General features: G+C 38.5%; 1 pseudogene; it reads right to left on the reverse strand.

Moving 5' to 3' along the window:
• Nucleotides 1–265: 265 nt before the first annotated feature.
• Nucleotides 266–1,258, reverse strand: LOC138081788 (phosphorylated adapter RNA export protein pseudogene; annotated as a pseudogene).
• Nucleotides 1,259–19,077: the final 17,819 nt, after the last annotated feature.

The raw sequence follows: 19,077 nt of genomic DNA on the forward strand, positions 1-19,077 counted from the left end.
GTAATAGCTTAACAATTTATGTCTTAATAGGATCTTCTAATGGAATGTTTTGAAACCAATCATAGTTCATTGCAAAGATAAATCAGAAAAACTTTTGAACGGCATGTTATAATGACCTGGACAAAATTGATTATCAACTAGTAATAATTAGCACATGCAACAGATTAAGAAATTAAATCTTCCACTATATACTTTTAAATACTTTGTCAGACATGAGAAAGTTGTAAATGTTCTTATCACATTCATCTCCTACATATTCAATTTTATTTAAAACAAGGTAACAGTTCTCTCCAGATTTTTGTGTTTATCAGTGCAAAGTAAAATAATCTCAGTAGAAATGGTTTATTACAATGTTATCTTAGAAAGGTTTATTCCTCAAAATGTACTAAAACATGTCCAAATCGTGAGAATGATCAACCTCAATGGCTTCCTCTGCATCCAACTTCGTTTCTCCATGTCCTTCCTGTGATTCATCAAGAGAGGCCAGGGCCTCATTAGTGTCACTTGCAAAAGTCTCTCGTGATGTATCATCATCTTCTTGAAAATTTAGGTTTTTAATGGCTTGTTTCATCTTTTTCCCCATCACTTGCATTCTTCTCTTTCTAGCAGCTTTTTTATTTTCATATTCCTTTTGATTTTCAAGGTAGAAAATGTCCTTGATTTGTTCCTCACTGATACTAGGTGTGTTTTTCAGGAGATTCAGGAAAACTCCACCTGGTGTTCTTCTTCGACTACCATTCATTATAAAAAGACCACCGTTTTGTTCGACTTCAGCAGTTTCCATCAGAAGTTCAATTGCCTTTTTGTTCCCAATTATTCTCACTACTCGGGCTATTAGATCTTTCTTTGGTTCCTGCAACCTGAAAGAAATTTCATCAGCCACCCTCTCCTGAGAATCGTCCTCTGTGATCTCATACCGGCCTTTATAGTTCATTTCTAGTCTGTCTCCTACTCTCTCTTTGACAGGTCATTTCCTTTTGGGATGACCTTGCCCATTTTCCTCCTCCTTTGGTCCCATATTTTTGCCACCATGCATATATTCTTCTAGCTCTTTGTCTAATTCTTTTGTATGTTCTTGAGATTCTCTTTTAAGTTTCTTAGCAAGTAAATAATTGTAGGTCTCAGACTGTCGGCTTCTGTCAATAGCGCCCTCCATTCCCAAGATACCAAGTTCAGTGGCCACTGCATCTTGGTTCTGTTCTTGCAGCACAGCACTCCATATGTTGTTCACCTTCTTCCTTCCAGCTATAGGTCGCATGTTTAATTTTTAATTTTTTTCCCACTGTGCTATATAACTTCTCTGAATTGTGACACAATTTTCTATTTCAAGAATGAAAAACTGTCTGATAGAGTTGAGGGTGGTATAAACTATAATGTAGTATGGGGGAAGGCAGGCAGACGCTGTGGCACTTTTAACAAGTATCTGCACACTTGTCTTTCTCAGTGTAATACTATTTCATATATCACATCTCAAAATACATGCCAGAACTATTCAGACTCTTATATAAGATATTCCACATCTGATTCCTTAAGATTCCTCATGATGATAAGAACAGTCTAGATCACAGATATAGACTTGTTCCATCAGGCACACTATAAAGCATCCCACAGATATATCTAGTCCTGCAAGTTATACCTCTTAAAGCTAACAGTTCTAATTTCTTCTTCTGACTCATCTCTGGTTCCCCAGCTCCACCAAGATTCAAACTGTCCAGGTGATGATGTGTTTGGCCATGAAGAAAGATACCTTGTCATCCAGTGTGAGTATTAAGTAGAGGAGAAAATAAGAAACATTCTCCACTTAGTTTGTTCTGCCTTATTTGCTAAACCCATAGACTCTCCTGAAGCAGGGCAGGCAATCAAAGGCACAGGCTCGGAGCTGCTGTAGGATACGTGTTTTCTTCTCAGAGCAAAGTTAAAGCCAGAGCCACTTGTCGTAGTGTCACTGTCTATGTCGCAGAGATGCCATCACTTGTCTTAAGCAGACCTTTCTCCCAATATATAATCCCCCCCGCTGGAGGCCCTACCAACGTGACATAATTTGAAAGAAGAGAGGGAGAGTTATAAATTATACAACATTATAATTAAATGTGAAAGTGTCACTCATCAGGTGGCCTTACCATTCATAAAGACCTTCCCAGCTCATTGCACTGGACTTCTTAATTTGGTTCTTAGAGGCAGTTAATTTTCTCCATAATTGAAAGAATATCCATTGTGAAGGATTTCTAGGGGCAAATGAACATGATGATGATCTGCTCAACTGGTCAGTGGGTGTTGAATTATTTTCTTTTATTAACTTACAATGATTTCTTCATGTCCTCTGAATTTCTAACTTGATTTCAGAAAAGGTCATTCCTTCAAAAAGGGGTGTTGTAGCTGGCTGTAATCAGTCATCTTGCTGTCAGTTTTAAGGGGGAAAAAAAGACTAGCAGATCAGGTGCACAAAGAGGAAAATTAACCTAACATAACCTTAGGTTTGTGAGACTGAAAAGCTAGTTAAGTGGGCTGTGGACTGTGCACTGTAGTAAAACACCTCTGTGATTTGTAAAGTAAAATAAAACTCTCCGTGGAAATACTTCAATTGTGCCTAAAGCAAGCTATTTTACATTTTCTCCTGTGGGAAAATGATTGTGATTAGGTTTATAAGACACTTAACCCAGCACAAGAATCATTGTTTGATGATGCTTGCCAAGGCTACTGACAACAGTAATGTTTCTCATTTAGAACTGGACTTCAATTCTTTCAAAATTTCAATAAATACTTCAATCACTATAAGTTAAAGTTAAGTTTCCCAGTCCTTCAAACAATTACCTGACTCAATATAAGGACTCCTTATATTGTTTTCTTAAATGTGCACAGTACCTCTCTAAGGAGCACAGAGTGGTTTCCAGATCATATCTCATTAATTTTTGTAAAAGCACTGCCAGGGGAGAAGGTCAAGAGAAATTAGAAAATAGTTTTTCTACGTAAAAGGAAACATATCTTCCATCCATGTGTATCGTCTCTGTATATGTGACCATACCTCCTATTGTTAAGAAAGCAGAGATTCCTCCAATGATAATATTTAAGCTTACTTTTTATTCATGATTATAATTTAAAATAAAAAAATTTCCTTCTGACACATTCTTTAAAGTAACAAGAAATTGAAAGTAGCCTTGCTTATATTGAGTAAAATAAAGAACATGTGACAGAACATGTCAACTGTTCTGAACATGTGTAGGACTTGTTCAAGCTAGTGTAAGAAAGGAAAAAAAAATGCAGAAAAGAAGTGGATCATTTTTACGGGAATGTGAAGTTTCTGGCGAGTTATCATTGTTGCAAATACCAGTGCAGTTTCAGTTAGCTTAGTAAGGGACATATGGAGCAAGTGGACAGTTTCTAAAGCAGTTAGTGATGCAGCATGACAGTGAGATGCTATCAAAGGCAATCTCTCCCAGCACACTGAAAAGAAATGAGGTGTAAGCAGGAGTTTTCCATTTTTTTTAATGCCAATATTTATTTATGAGAAGAGATGGAGGCTTGAGAACAAACTCTTGATAGCCTGCCATCCACTTCTCATCAATTCTATATGGAAACAAGTTCCAAGAGCCATTGAAGTGCCAGAAATTTTGTGGGACAGCCAGTCCTCAGAAGAAGTACTGGGGATAACTCTGGATTCCAGGAACACACTGAGTTTGGAGGATCAAGGGGTGGAAAGCAACAGAAAAAGATAAACAAGAACAACATCAACAAGAGCCACAGGATAAGAGCCTTTTGAAATTCCTTTGATATTGATTAGACAGGACTCAGGCAATGTTAACAAGGTGCTGAAATAAGCAGAAAACAGGCAGACTGACTGCAGTAGCAAAGTTCTTACACAGTTCCCAGCTCCTCCTCCTGGCAGTAGCAGGAAGGCAAGGATTTAAGGCCTCAGTCAACCTAGAGGAGCAGGATGGTGAACGGGTCCTCAAGGAGGTGAACAGCTCTTGTCTAGGGAAATTAGCCTATGAGAACCACTGGGAGTAGCCTCCATGCTTAGACACTAGCCATGGGTACCACAGTGGCACTGGGAGAGGCCGACGGCAGGCCAGCATCTGGGGAAGTGGTTCAACAGAGAAACTCATTCTGCATTGAAAGACAGCTGGCAAAGCTCCCCTCCTCCCCCCAAAGAGAAGTACAGGTCCTCCTCCACTGAGACCGATGCCCAGCAGTATGCGGCTGGCACCCAGCTCAGCAACTTCACCAAAACCAAGGAGGAACCATGCAGAAAACAGATTTCCTGTCAAGACTGCCCATGGGCCAGTGCCCTCAAGGAAACACAAATTAAAATTGTAACTCAAATGTCACAGATGTGGAAAGAGCATAGAACTGAAAATTAGAAGACCTTTCTAAAAAAAGCTCAACGCTTTTCATATGTAGAACGTCATTTATTTTAAATATCCTATGGAATGGATCAAAGGAAGTCTTAACCACTGTTGTTAGGTGAAGAGAACAACCTGGAAAAATGTTCCAGGCATTCAATTCCCTTTTAGAAATCCAGTCTCTTGTTATTTGTCAAGGAGGGAAATTCATGCTTTTTTATACAGAACTTTAATCTCACTTATTTAAAGATGCAATGATATCATGTATTATAATATTGGCTCCATGCTTACCCTTTTTTTATAAGCATTTAACATCCCTGTAAACAAGTTAGTAGATCCGAATCCTACATCACTACAATGTATAAAGTATATTAAAATGAATATATAAAAATTATATTCACATTTAATTTAGACTTCTAATTAATGTGGTTGTGACTAGACAAATTTTAGCCTTATTCTTCTAAATATTCTTCCTCAAATATTCCTTATCTAATCTCCTTCCACCCACTAGGGGCCATGCTGTACACTGGGCTACAAAGATGAATAGGAGAAAGTTGACTGCTTTAGGAATTCTCTAGAAGGGGAGAAAAAGAGATTAAACAATGTGCTAAAGGACACCTAGACCTAGATGCAATGTGTTATAGGGTGGTAGGGGTTTAGTCACTAAGTCATGTCCAATTCTGTGACTCCATGGATTGTAGCCTGCCAGGCTCCTCTGTCCATGGGATTTCCTTTTAGGATCAGATAAAGGAAAGGAGATATTAGAAGTTCAAATTTACTGGCTTGTTTACTTAGCTGATGACTATTTCTTGGATATAAAACATTCTTTGTCATGAAAAGTATTCTAGCAGGTTCTTCACAGCCCAGAGGATGGGTGGGGGCACCTCACTGTACAGTTGGCTCCCTGTTGTAGGGGACGTGGTCTAGTTACTTCCCTAGACTACACCATAGCTGCTGACTTTCAAGCCCAGCCCCCCTCACCCAGGGCAAGGCTCTTGTGTGCAGTTTTTCAGGTGATTCAAAACTGTTCACCTCTTTAGCCCCTCTCCTCCTCTCAGCCCTCATTCATCCTTGTCCAATAAAATGGTGGATGCATACAAAAAAATTCTGTTTTTCCTGCCCTCTTTGCTCATGCTTTCCTTAGTGCCTCAGTCCACCCCCTTATCATGTGTCAAGTTCTTTCATGTGAGGTGCTAGTCTCCTATTTTCATGTCTTCCTCCTTCTAGAGTCTCTTGCTGACCAAATTGACTTGGAAGAAAATGTACTCTGACAAATCCTATTAAAGAACCCTCCTCCCCAAAACCCCCCTAGCATCTTCTTTGATGAGGTAGCAACAAATGATGGAGAAGCTCTATACAGTCAGCAAAAACAAGATTGGGAGCTGATTGTGGCTCAGATCATGAACTCCTTATTGCCAAATTCAGACTTAAATTGAAGAAAGTAAGGAAAACCATTAGGCCATGCAGGTATGACCTAAATAAAATCCCTTACAATTACACAGCGGAAGTGACAAATAGATTCAAGGGATTAGATCTGATAGAGTGCCTGAAGAACTATGAATGGAGGTTTGTAACTTGTACCAGAGTCAGTGATCAAAACTATCCCCAAGAAAAAGAAATGCAGAAAAGCAAAATGATTGTCTGAGGAGGCCTTACAAATAGATGAGAAAAGAAGAGAAGTGAAAGGCAAAGGAGAAAAGGAAAGATATATCCATCTGAATGCAGAGTTCCAAAGAAGACTTCCTAAGTGAACAGTGCAAAGAAACAGAGGAAAACAATTGAATGGGAAAGACTAGAGATCTCTTCAAGAAAATCAGAGGTATCAAGGGAACATTTCATGCAAAGATGAGCACAATAAAGGACAGAAACAGTGTGAATCTAACATAAGCAGAAGATATTAAGAAGAGGTGGCAAGAATATACAGAAGAACTATACAAAAATGATCTTAATAACCCAGATAACCAGGATGGTGTGATCACTCACCAAGAGCCAGAGATCCTGGAGTGAAAGGTCAAGGGGGCCTTAGGAAGCATCACTATGTACAAAGTTAGTGGAAGTGACAGAATTCCAGCTGAGCTATTTCAAATCCTAAAAGATGATGCTTTGCAAATATTGCACTCAATATACTAGCAAATTTGGAAAACTCAGCAGTGACCATAGGTCAGTTTTCATTCCAATTCCAAAGAAAGGCAATGCCAAAGAATGTTCAAACTACAACACAATTGCACTCATTTCATAAGCTAGCAAAGTAATGCTCAAAACTCTCTAAGCTAGGCTTCAACAGCATGTGAACCAAGAACTTCCAGATGTACAAGCTGGATTTAGAAAAGGCAGGGGAACCAGAGATAAAATTGCCAGCATCCCTTGGATCATAGATAAAGCAAGAGAGTTCCAGAAAGACACCTACTTCTCTTCATTGACTGCATTGAAGCTTCTGACTGTGTGGATCACAACAAACTGTGGAAAATTTTTAAAGAGATGGGAATGCCAGACCACCTTACCTGCCTCCTCAGAAATCTGTATGCAGGTCAAGAAGAAACATTTAGAACCAGATGTGGAACAATGGACTGGTTCCCAACTGGGAAAGGAGTACGTCAAGGCTGTATATTGTCACTGACACCATGCTTATTTAACTTCTATGCAGAGTACATCATGCAAAATGCTGGGCTGGATGAAGCACAAACTGGAATTAAGATTGCTGGGAGAAATATCAATAATCTCAGATACTCAGATGACACCACCCTTGTGGCAGAAAGTGAAGAGGAACTGAAGAGCCTCTTGATAAAAGTGAAAGAGGAGAGTGAAAAAACTGGCTTGAAACTCAGCATTCAGAAAACTAAGATCATGGCATCCACTCCCATCACTTCATGGCAAATAGAAGGGGAAACAATGGAAATGATGACAAACTTTATTTTCTTGGGCTCCAAAATCACTGCAGATGGTGTTTGCAGCCATAAAATTAAGATGCTTGCTCCTTGGAAGAAAAACTATGACCAATATAGACAGCACATTAAAAAGCACAGATATTACTTTGCCAACAAAGGTCTGTATAGTCAAAGCTATGATTTTTCCAGTATTCATGTATGGATGTGAGAGTTGGACCATAAAGAAGGCTGAGTGTTGAAGGATTGATGCTTTTGAACTTTGGTGTTAGAGAAGACTCTTATGAGTTCCTTGGATTGCAAGGAAATCAAAGTAGTCAATCCTAAAGGAAATCGGTCCTGAATATTCATTGGAAGGACTAATGTTGAAGCTGAAGCTCCAATACTTTGACCATGTGATGTGAAGAGCTAACTTATTGGAAAAGACCCTGATGCTTGGAAATACTGAAGGCAGGAGGAGAAGGGGATGACAGAGGATGAGATGGTTGGATGGCATCACCGACTCAATGAACATGAGTTTGAGCCAGCTCCGGGAGATGGTGAAGGACAGGGATGCCTGGAGTGCTGGAGTCCATGTGGCTGCGAAGAGTCGGACACAACTGAGTGACTGAACAACAGCAACTACCCTACTGACGTGGTATGTCTAGAACCCTACTTTAAAATATGCATGCATATATACCCCATTTTCTCAGCTTTGTGGTTTAACTTAGAGACCTGAAGGAAGCAGTAAATGATGGACAAATGTAGTTAAAGCCATAATTTATGGCAGAGCACTGAAGATAAAATGATTACTTGTTTACTGTATATCTTATACTGTTAGTGAACTCACTAGCGCACATCTACAAAGTGAAACGATTCGTATCAGGCGGAGGAGAGATTACAGCCTTTCCTGAAAAAGCATGAAATATCATGGATTATGAGTTTCTGGTTGTGGGCATTCCTGTCTTCTCAGGTTTGGAGCATTGATGGCTGCTGACTTGTAACCAGACATGACCTCAGAAAGGCTGACTTGTATATGAATAGACAGTATCACCAGGAAATGGAACTCCTCCGTAGCCATCCCTCTAATATTTTATAGCACCGTATTGGAAATAACAGTTTTATCTTAATAAAATATTAATATGTACCTAGGTGGACATCTCATTCCCCATGAAATCACCTTTTATTCAACTGGATATAGATGGATGTTTAGAAATACTTATTGTCTATAAAACTGCCAAATTTCAAAGTTTACAAAGTAGAACTCCGTTCAAAAGGATACTGTATATTTTAAGTAAAAAAAAAAAACAAAAAACTCTTGATTCTTTTCTCCATGAATATTTTTATGAAGTAATATTTTTAAACTATAATTTTAATTACTTTCCTCATTCTATTATATGAATCTATTAGAATTTGTTTAAAAAATCTTGACTTTTAGGCATCACATCTACATTCTTTTAATTATACATTATTATAAAAGATGCTTTAGTAAATATTATCATAAAATTTTTACAAACCATAACTATTTTCTCAGCATAAATTTTAGATATGAAATTTATCAGTAAATATGTGTGCATAGTATAAGGATTTTAGTACTTATCCTTAAATATACTTTAGAAATGTATCAATTTATAACTGATAGTTTATGTTAGGGGAATATAATAAGCATATCTCATTATAGTATATGGGAAAGAAAGAGCAACATATGAGTATATAATATTTGAGAATACAGATTCAAAGGATAAGAATTATCCTCTCCCCCTATGAGATTTCAAAATCTTCTTTATTGAAATCTCATTCAGGCAAAGTTAAGACATTACATTTTTTAGCAAATTAAACAATATCCTAACTCTTATAAATGGGGTTATAATTTCTCCTGGAAAAATAAGTGAAAGTGATAGTCGCTCAGTCATGTCCAACTCTTTGCTAGCCTTTGGACCATAGCCCCCCAGGCTCCTTTGTCCATGGAATTCTCCAGGTAAGAATACTGGAGTGGGCATCCATTCCCTTCTCCAGGGGATCTTCCCAACCCAGGGACTGAAACTGGGTCTCCTGCAGTGAAGGCAGATTCTTTACCATCTGAGCTACCAGGGGAGCCCTAATTTCTTCTAGGCTGGTTATATTAAATAATTTAATTATGTTTTATTTTAGTTTAGGAGTAAAAGCAGAGTTATTCCTCTCCTTGGATTGTATTAAAGTATTGATAAAGATCATTCTCAAGGAATAAACTTAAGAGGTATTTTATTTTCTTCTTTATAAATTCATGAATGTTTTAATTTTTATCTTTAAACAGGCATATATGCTTCTCCAGTCATAAAAAATAGCATCTATTACCTTTGAATTAAATAGAAATAGGTTTATACTCTTAAAAACTGAGACATGCCAACAAAATTTCATTATTAAGAAAGAAGAAAAATATTGTATAGACTATTTCTTCTCAGGTTTGATGTGCAAGGCATCACCTGGAAAATTGCTAAAATACAGACTCTCATGAAATATATTTCAGGTGAACCTTGAGATTCTGTGTTTTTAACGTTTCCAAGTGATGCTGCAGATCCGAAGGCCATGATTTGTATAGCAAACGTATAGAAATAATTATTTATTTTGGCAACAGGCAGAGTTAGACCTGCTTCTGTTGGAATTTATTTTGTGTGGGAATTCTGTTTTGCTTTGTTTATTGCTTTTTAATCTGCCAAAGTCTTTGACAATTAAATGAGTGACTATAAAATCCTTAGCTGAATGCCTGGTCGTGGCAAGACTCATTTAGCTTGTGATGTTTAAATTACTTTGTACTATCAAACAATAAGAAAAAGTTTATTCTTCAACTATAATTAGGCAGAAGAGCCAAAGGATTAATTAAATGGAGATGAGATAATTATTCACTAATTTGCCAAACATTTTTTTTTAAGCCAATAAAATCTTCTGCAAGATTGAAGGACAAAATTAGGATATTGATATTTTAATTTTTAATTCCCCTTTCTTGATGATTCCACTGATTGGTTCTGAGAAGCTTTGAAAGAGTAATGTTCTTTATGTAATAAAATTCCATTCTCTTTTAGAAGCCCCAAGGGCAGCAGCAACAGCAAAATATGAAGTAAAAGAAAATTCCAACTACAGTACACAATGTTGATGACTTTTTGTTCTTGAAATGGAGTGAGGAGAAATGCAAGAACAAGCAAGATGCCTTATGGTGAGCCCCACTGATCTTGCAAGGTTGTCAATAGTTTTTAAAAGACAGTGTCTTCCCTCGTGTTTGGCAAAGCTTCAGATGAGCAGTTAAATGTTGAAATGGATATCTGAATTGAACCTCTGAACTTTTAGAGGTTCACCTGTCATCTGTGAATGCATATAATCAGATCCTCTCTTTCTCTCTCTGCTTTCCCTCTGGCAAAATCTCCAGCATTAATTCCTGCCATTCTCTCATCTTTCAGAATTTTCCCTACTGTAGGCAAGGCAGTGACAGGCCAATCAGGAGCTCATTTCCACTGAGAGTTCAGGGACACATGGCATCCTACGTTAATACTTAAAATCAAAATAGACTACTCATCACCGACCTCTTAGAAATAAAACAACTCTGCTATTCTTTCTGTGAAAATTAACATCTCTAAAGGGTTGAGCTTGGCTGGCAAAGCTTCTTGGCCAGCTCTTAACATCTTATTATCTTCTCCCTGTAGAGTTGTTAGGCATCCTGTTTTAATAGAACAGAACTGATTCCAACTCCCTTCTGCTAATAAGTCTGATTTTCCTTCCCTAATGAATGGGAAATAAGATAAGGGACAAAGAGGTTTTCAGGGGTTTTTTTGTTTTTGTTTTGCTATTTTGGTCCGTGTGTGTATGTGTACGTGTGTACGTGTGTGTATGTCTTTTTATCAGGATCTCTAAATGTATGTTAATTTAGCAATTCCATCTTTGGATAAATTGATAAAGTCTTCATAACCTCAAAGCCTGCCAGCTTCTTCTTAGATATTGGTCTTGATAGTTTCATTGAGAAAATGCATGCAAGCCTCTTTCCTCCTGCTAAGAATTCTTCATTCTTCAGCTACATGGAGTTGGACAGCCTGATTTTCATCTGTAGACTTAGGAAATACTGAAAATCCTATTTTATACAGTGTGAATAAGTAGAGGAAAAGCTATGAGTTTAATACTGGCTTTTAAAATAGTTTCACAATTTGATTACTAAATTCATAACTTTTTCTACAGCCAAAAAAACTTATGCAGTAACTCTCTTGAATGCATTGTAAAAGGGGACCCTTGATAGAGTGCCTAATATTTGAAAAATCTGCAATGCAGATATTCAGGGGCCATGCTATTTTAATTGCCCTGCAACATGCTTTGGAAACTTTTTACCAGGGTTCCTCAAGGGCAAATCCTTTACTCACTGTATCTCAGCACTGAGCCTAATACATATGAATCTCATCTCAAAATTTACTTTTTCCATGAAATAATTACTTTGGGGAATTATGAAACCCTGAACAATGTGTTGGTAGTGAAGTAGGGAAGGGAGAGACAGTTACAGAAGCTCTTGATTGAGATAACTAAAGAAGTGCTGTGAAACACCAGCTTCCTCACAGTAGTAGCAGCTCTAACCATACATGCTCTTAAACTCAAAACCAGCATGAGAGAGTGCACTGCTCTTCAATTCATCATCACTTTAGCAAGTCTTGATTCCAATGTGATTGGTTCTTAGTGACATGGCTTGAGTCACATGTTCATACTTGACAGGGGAGAAAGTTACATCCTAATTCCAAGTGCAAGTTACATTCTGATTCCAGCATTTCATCATTGAAGAAATGCTCCATGTTAGAGATGATGGGTGGAGCCCTCCTCAAGCCACCTGGGTTGAGAATGAAGAAAAACAATTTTTGTCCCCATAATATTTTGAGGGTTATTACTGGATGTGGGATTGTTATTATTGTTCAGTCTCTCTAAGTTGTTTCCAACTCTTTGTGACCCCCTGGACTGCAGCATGCCAGGCTCCTCTGTCCTCCAGTATCTCCCAGAGCTTGCTCAAATTCATGCCCATTGAGTTGGTGATGCTATCTAACCATCGAATCCTCTGCAAACGCCTTCTCCTTTTGCCTTCAATCTTTCCCAGCATCAGGGTATTTTCCAATGAGTCAGTTCTTTGCATCAGGTGGCCAAAGTATTGGAGCTTCAGCTTCAGCAACCATCCTTCCAATGAATATTCAGGACTGATTTCTCTTAAAATTGACTGGTTTGATCTTCTTGCTGTCCAAGGGACTCTCAAGAGTCTTCTCCAGCACCACAATTTGAAAGCATCATTCTTTGGCACTAAGCCTTCTTTGTGATACAACTCACACATCTGTACATGACTACTGAAAAAACCATGGCTTTGATGATACGAACCTTTGTTGGCAAAGTGATGTTCCTGCTTTTTAATATGCTGTCTAGGTTTGTCATAGTTTTCCCATGTATGCACACACACTTACTCAAATACATTCATACACAAATGTCCAGTATGATCAGTTACTCCAGTCAGACTAACGTTTATCTTCATGCTCTTTCCATGTAAGAGACTGTGTGATGTCTTAAGAGAAGTTAGATGCTGAGAGAGAGAATTCTAGTGCTTACTAGTTTCTATCTCAATTTGATTGCCTGATTTAAAATTAAGGAGAATTTCTTATGTATCTAAAAATAGTGAGCTATATTTGATTTTAAGATGAATGTGAAAGATCTGAGCTACGAAATTTTGTATGTCTGAGTGTTTGTATTTAGATACTCTTGTGGCAGCATTCTCCCAGTTATATTAAAAATAAATAAGTTGCTATTTACTATTCTCAGCACTGTGTCAAGCATTTGAATCTTATTTAATCCTTACAGAAACCCCATAAGAAAGTGTATTTATTTTAGCTGTAATTTATTCCCCCAAAATACTACCTCAACTGACATAAATAACAAACCCATTTATTATCTGAAGGAGTAAAACATACAAAGGTGTGTTGTCAGATATTCTATCAACAGGGCTCAAGGGATTTTCTTAATTTGTCATGGGATTCTCCAGGCAAGAATACTGGAGTGGGTTGCCATTTCCTTCTCCAGGGGGAATCTTACCGACCCAGGGATCAAACCCAGGTCTCCTGCATTGCAGGCAGACGTTTTAACCTCTGAGCCACCAGGGAAGCCTGGTAATTTGCCTCTGGGTCATCTTTAACTTAAGCTACCTGCCCTCATGCTTGCAAATTCAGTTCAGTTCAGTCGCTCAGTTGTGTCCGACTCTTTGCAACCCCATGAATCGCAGCACGCCAGGCCTCCCTGTCCATCACCAACTCCGGAGTTCACTCAGACTCATGTCCTTCGAGTCAGTGATGCCATCCAGCCATCTCATCCTCTGTCGTCCCCTTCTCCTGCTGCCCCCAATCCTTCCCAGCATCAAAGTCTTTTCCAATGAGTCAACTCTTTGCATAAGGTGGCCAAAGTACTGGAGCTTCAGCTTTAGCATCATTCCTTCCAAAGAACTCCCAAGGTTGATCTCCTTCAGAATGGACTGTTTGGATCTCCATGCAGTCCAAGGGACTCTCAAGAGTCTTCTCCAACACCACAGTTCTAAAGCATCAATTCTTTGGCGCTCAGCCTTCTTCACAGTCCAACTCTCACATCCATACATGACTACTGGAAAAACCATAGCCTTGACTAGACGGACTTTAGTCACAAAATAATGCCTCTGCTTTTGAATATACTATCTAGGTTGCTCATAAATTTTCTTCCAAGGAGTAAGCGTCTTTTAATTTCATGGCTGCAGTCACTATCTGCAGTGATTTTGGAGCCCAAAAAATAAAGTCTGACACTGTTTCCACTGTTTCCCCATCTATTTCCAATGAAGTGATGGGACCGGATGCCATGATCTTCGTTTTCTGAATGTTGAGCTTTAAGCCAACTTTTTCACTCTCCTCTTTCACTTTCATCAAGAGGCTTTTTAGTTCCTCTTCACTTTCTGCCATAAGGGTGGTGTCATGTGCATATCTGAGGTTATTGAGATTTCTTCCGGCAATCTTGATACCAGCTTGTGTTTCTTCCAGTCCAGAGTTTCTCATGATGTACTCTGAATATAAGTTAAATAAGCAGGGTAACAGTATACAGCCTTGACGCACTCCTTTTCCTATTTGGAACCAGTCTGTTGTTCCATGTCCAGTTCTAACTGTTGCTTCCTGGCCTGCATACAGATTTCTCAAGAGGCAGGTCAGGTGGTCTGGTATTCCTATCTCTTTCAGAATTTTTCACAGTTTTTTGGGATCCACACAGTCAAAGGCTTTGGCATAGTCAATAAAGCAGAAATGGATGTTTTTCTGGAACTCTCTTGCTTTTTTGATGATCCAGCGGATGTTGGCAAGTTGATCTCTGGTTCCTCTGTCTTTTCTAAAACCAGCTTGAACATCAGTCAGGAAGTTCATGGTTCACATATTGCTGAAGCCTGGCTTGGAGAATTTTGAGCATTACTTTACTAGCGTGTGAGATGAGTGCGATTGTGTGGTAGTTTGAGCATTCTTTGGCATTGCCTTTCTTTGGGATTGGAATGAAAAAGGACCTTTTCCAGTCCTGTGGCCACTGCTGAGTTTTCCAAATTTGCTGGCATATTGAATGCAGCACTTTCACAGCATCATCGTTCAGGATTTGAAATAGCTCTGCTGGAATTCCATCACCACCTCTAGCTTTGTTTGTAGTGATGCTTTCTAAGGCCCACTTGACCTCACATTCCAGGATGTCTGGCTCTAGATGAGTGATCCCACCATCGTGATTATCTGGGTCATAAAGATATTTTTTGTACAGTTCTTCTGTGTATTCTTGCCATCTCTTAATATCTTCCACTTCTGTTAGGTCCATACCATTTCTGTCCTTTATCAAGCCCATCTTTGCATGAAATGTTCCCTTGGTGTTTCTAATTTTCTTGAAGAGAGCTCTAGTCTTTCCCATTCTGTTCTTTTCCTCTATTTCTTTTCATTGATCGCTGAAGAAGGCTTTCTTATCTCTTCTTGCTATTCTTTGGAACTCTGCATTCAGATGCTTACATCTTTCCTTTTCTCCTTGGCTTTTCACTTCTCTTCTTTTCACAGCTATTTGTAAGACTTCGCCAGACAGCCATTTTGCTTTTTTGCATTTCTTTTCCATGGGGATGGTCTTGATCCCTGTCTCCTGTAAAATGTCACAAACCTCAATCCATAGTTCATCAGGCACTCTATCTATCAGATCTAGGCCCTTAAATCTATTTCTCACTTCCACTGTATAATCATAAGGGATTTGATTTAGGTCATACCTGAATGGTCAAGCAGTTTTCCCTACTTTCTTCAATTTAAGTCTGAATTTGGTAATAAGGAGTTCAGGATCAAGAAAACTGCCATTAACTATTGAAACAATATCCATCTGTATTTACTTTCAAAGGAGAAATCTTCCTCCCTTCCAGAATGGTGAAAGAAATAAATCTTTCCTTTTATTTTGAACCATATAACTCAGATTCCATACCCACAATTGGGTTTAAAGTGTCTCAGGAGAATGTATATGCTGATTAGACAAAGCCTAGCATAAGTCCATAAGTCAATCACAGGGCTAGACAAATCAGGACCCAGTCCTGGAGATGGAGGTGGAATCACCTTTCCCCAAGTCCTCTGAGTTGCTTGGGGACAGGGTAGGACCTGAAAAAAATCAATAGAAGGCTTAAGAACTGTGGCAACATGTTATTTGTCATCAACACTGGGATACTTTTGAGAGTGACAAATGCTAAACTGAACAGAATGCATTATAACAGACATAAACTGAAGCTATCCCATGCAAACAAGGACATATGATTACCCTACTTTTTGTACTGAGTTAACAATAAACATTTTCTACTACAGAGAGTAGTATTATCATAGCCACCTTAGTAATCGAGGCAAAAACTGTAGAATGGTCAAGCATTTGCTTGTAATTACCAAGTATTGACCTGGGATTAAAATTATCACAAGTATTTCATATTCACTTCTAGATGACTCCATTGACCACAGAGCAGTTTTTTAGCTTCTCATCTGAGAAGAGTAGATAAGCAGCACTTTTCAAATGATGTTTCTCAGACTGACTTATTTTCATTTACTGTCTTCTCTGCTAATACTTCTCTGCTATTAAGTATTTTACTTCTAATATTGAATAATTTAATCTGCATTGTGATCCTTTCTTCTCTAGAGAAGAAATATAGCTTAGTGAGAGTCAAACAAAAGCAAACCAAACTGTAGATTGGTGGCCTCATAAATAGCAGCACTGTGATACTGTACCAGCAGTCTTCAGCTTCTAAGTGCATCAGATATAAACTGACAAGTGTATATGTCCTGAAATGACACACACACCCAATGCTAATAAAGTGCTTACCTTAGAAATCCAATTAGAAGTGAAATCATACTCCTTTTAATTATTTGCAGGGAATGGGTCAGCCAAATATTCTCTCCTGTGGAATATAAGAAATTATTATAAGATCCACAGTGTGATTTTTTTACTTTAATAACATGTACTGCTTCCTTGCTTGAGGTTAGCAAGAGAAATTTAAAAGTTTACTTTCAAATAGTTACTCTAAAATCTGTACCTATAGAACAGCTATTTCCTATCAAATACAAATTGCAAAATTTCTATAGTTGAGAGATATTCTAAACATCTCAGGACATTTCCAGTTCTCCTCTGAGCTGGAAAAACTGTTATTTGAAAACACTTTAAAGCATAACATGTATTTCTCCAAATATCGTGGATGTCTCTTAGGTCAGCTGGTTTTTTACAAGCCATTGAACACACAATAGATGCAGTTGCCCTTTCCAGTGTAGTATATATGATGGGTTACAAGTGATACTTGAAACTCCAAATATACTTAAATCAGTACAAATAGGATGAAATAAGTCTCTGAATATTTTCAAATGGACTGTCTGCAACAATTAGAACTGTTGCCAGTCAGTGTTTCTTCTCTGTCTCTGGGACTTCATCTAGAATGATGTGAATTTTTGAGATATTTGTGTATGCCAGTATAGCAAAATTTGCATGTCCATTACAGGAAGAAAGGGGGACGGAAAGAGAGGGAAGGAAAAAAGAAACGCGCACGCGCACACACACACAGAAGAATATATATTGACAAGGGGGGAAATCCTACTGCTCACTACCCTGTTTGGTGACACCTGGTTTATTAACTGATCTCTCGACGTCATTCTTGATTCTCCACTAAATTTTCTTTCTGTGCTACCACTTCTCTGTACAGTATAAATTAGATCACGACTCTTTCTTAAATTCCATTCAGTTCAGTCACTCAGCCGTGTCCGACTCTTTGCGACCCCATGAATCGCATAGTGCTCTGCTATTACGTCCCGATGTTTAGGCCACACGGCTGAGGAAGGCTCCAGTCTACTCATTTCACCTTGTCACCTCCCACTCCTCTTTCCACCTGGGTCTTTTCCCCCTCCTTTGCCATGCTCCACATATTTTGGTCTTCACTTTCTCCTTCAATTATTACCATATCCGTTCCCAACCCATGTCTTTTGCATTTGGTGATTGCTGTTTTTTTTTCCCCCGTTTCTTTTTCCACTGCATAATTTCTAAATCTTCATGATGTTTATGCCAGCCTGCTCCTCATATCCAGGTTTGAACTTATGTATTTCTGTTTCAGAGTCTCTGATCCTGACCAATCAATACAAGACAACCAACATCTTTAAAGCACACAAATTATTTTATCTTCTTTGTAGCACTTCTCAGTTCATGAAATTATCTTAGTTCTGCTTGTGTTATTATCCCTCACCCATGAAAATGTAATTAACTTCATAGTAAGAAATTGTTCACTGTTATACCTCAGTCCTAGAATATGTTGTCATTTAGTCACTAAGTCATGTCTGACTATTTTGTGACCCCATGGACTGTAACCCACCATATTTTCTGTCCATAGCATTTCCCAGGCAAGAATACTGGAGTGGGTTGCCATTTCCTTCTGCAGGGGATCTTTCCAACCCAGGGATTGAACCTGTGTCTCCCGAATTGCAAGCAGATTCTGTATCATCATGCCACCCAATGAAGCTTAAAAGGTTTCCCTGACCTAGAGAGGAACCTGGACCATGTGATGAAAGCATTGAATCCTAGCCACTAGGCCACCAGGGAACTCTAGAATATTACCTGGCACAAACTAAGATTTTGGAGCCCCCCAAAATTAAAGTATGCTACTGTTTCCACTGTTTTGCCATTTATTTCCCATGAAGTGATGGGACCAGATGCCATGATCTTCGTTTTTTGAATGTTGATTTTAAGCCAGCTTTTTCACTCTCCTCTTTCACTTTCATCCGGAGGCTCTTCAGTTCCTCTTCACTTTCTGCCATAAGGGTGGTGTCATCTGCATATCTGAGGTTATTGATATTTCTCCTGGCAATCTTGATTCCAGCTTGTGCTTCATCCAGTCCAGCATTTCACATGATATACTCTGCATAGAAGTTAAATAAGCAGGATGATAATATACAGCCTTGACGTACTCCTTTTCCAATTTGGAACCAGTCCATTTTTCCATGGCCATTTCTGTTTCTTCTTGACCTGCACACAGATTTCTCAGGAGGCAGGGAAGGTGGTCTGGTGTTCCCATCTCTTTAAGAATTTTCCACGGTTTGTTGTGATCCACACAAAGGCTTTGGCATAGTCAATAAAGCAGAAGTAGATGTTTTCCTGCAACTGTCTTGCTTTTTCTGTGATCCAGCGAATGTTGGCAATTTCATCTCTGGCTCCTCTGCCTTTTCTAAATCCAGCTTAAATATCCGGAAGTTCACGGTTCATGTACTGTTGAAGCCTGGCTTGGAGAATTTTGAGCATTACTTTGCTAGTGTGTGAGATGAGTGCAACTGAGCATTTAGGTAGTTTCTAATATTTTAATACTATAAAAATTT

This window comes from Capricornis sumatraensis, chromosome 7 (genome assembly GCF_032405125.1).
Source record: "Capricornis sumatraensis isolate serow.1 chromosome 7, serow.2, whole genome shotgun sequence".
In the NCBI taxonomy this organism is placed as follows: domain Eukaryota; kingdom Metazoa; phylum Chordata; class Mammalia; order Artiodactyla; family Bovidae; genus Capricornis; species Capricornis sumatraensis.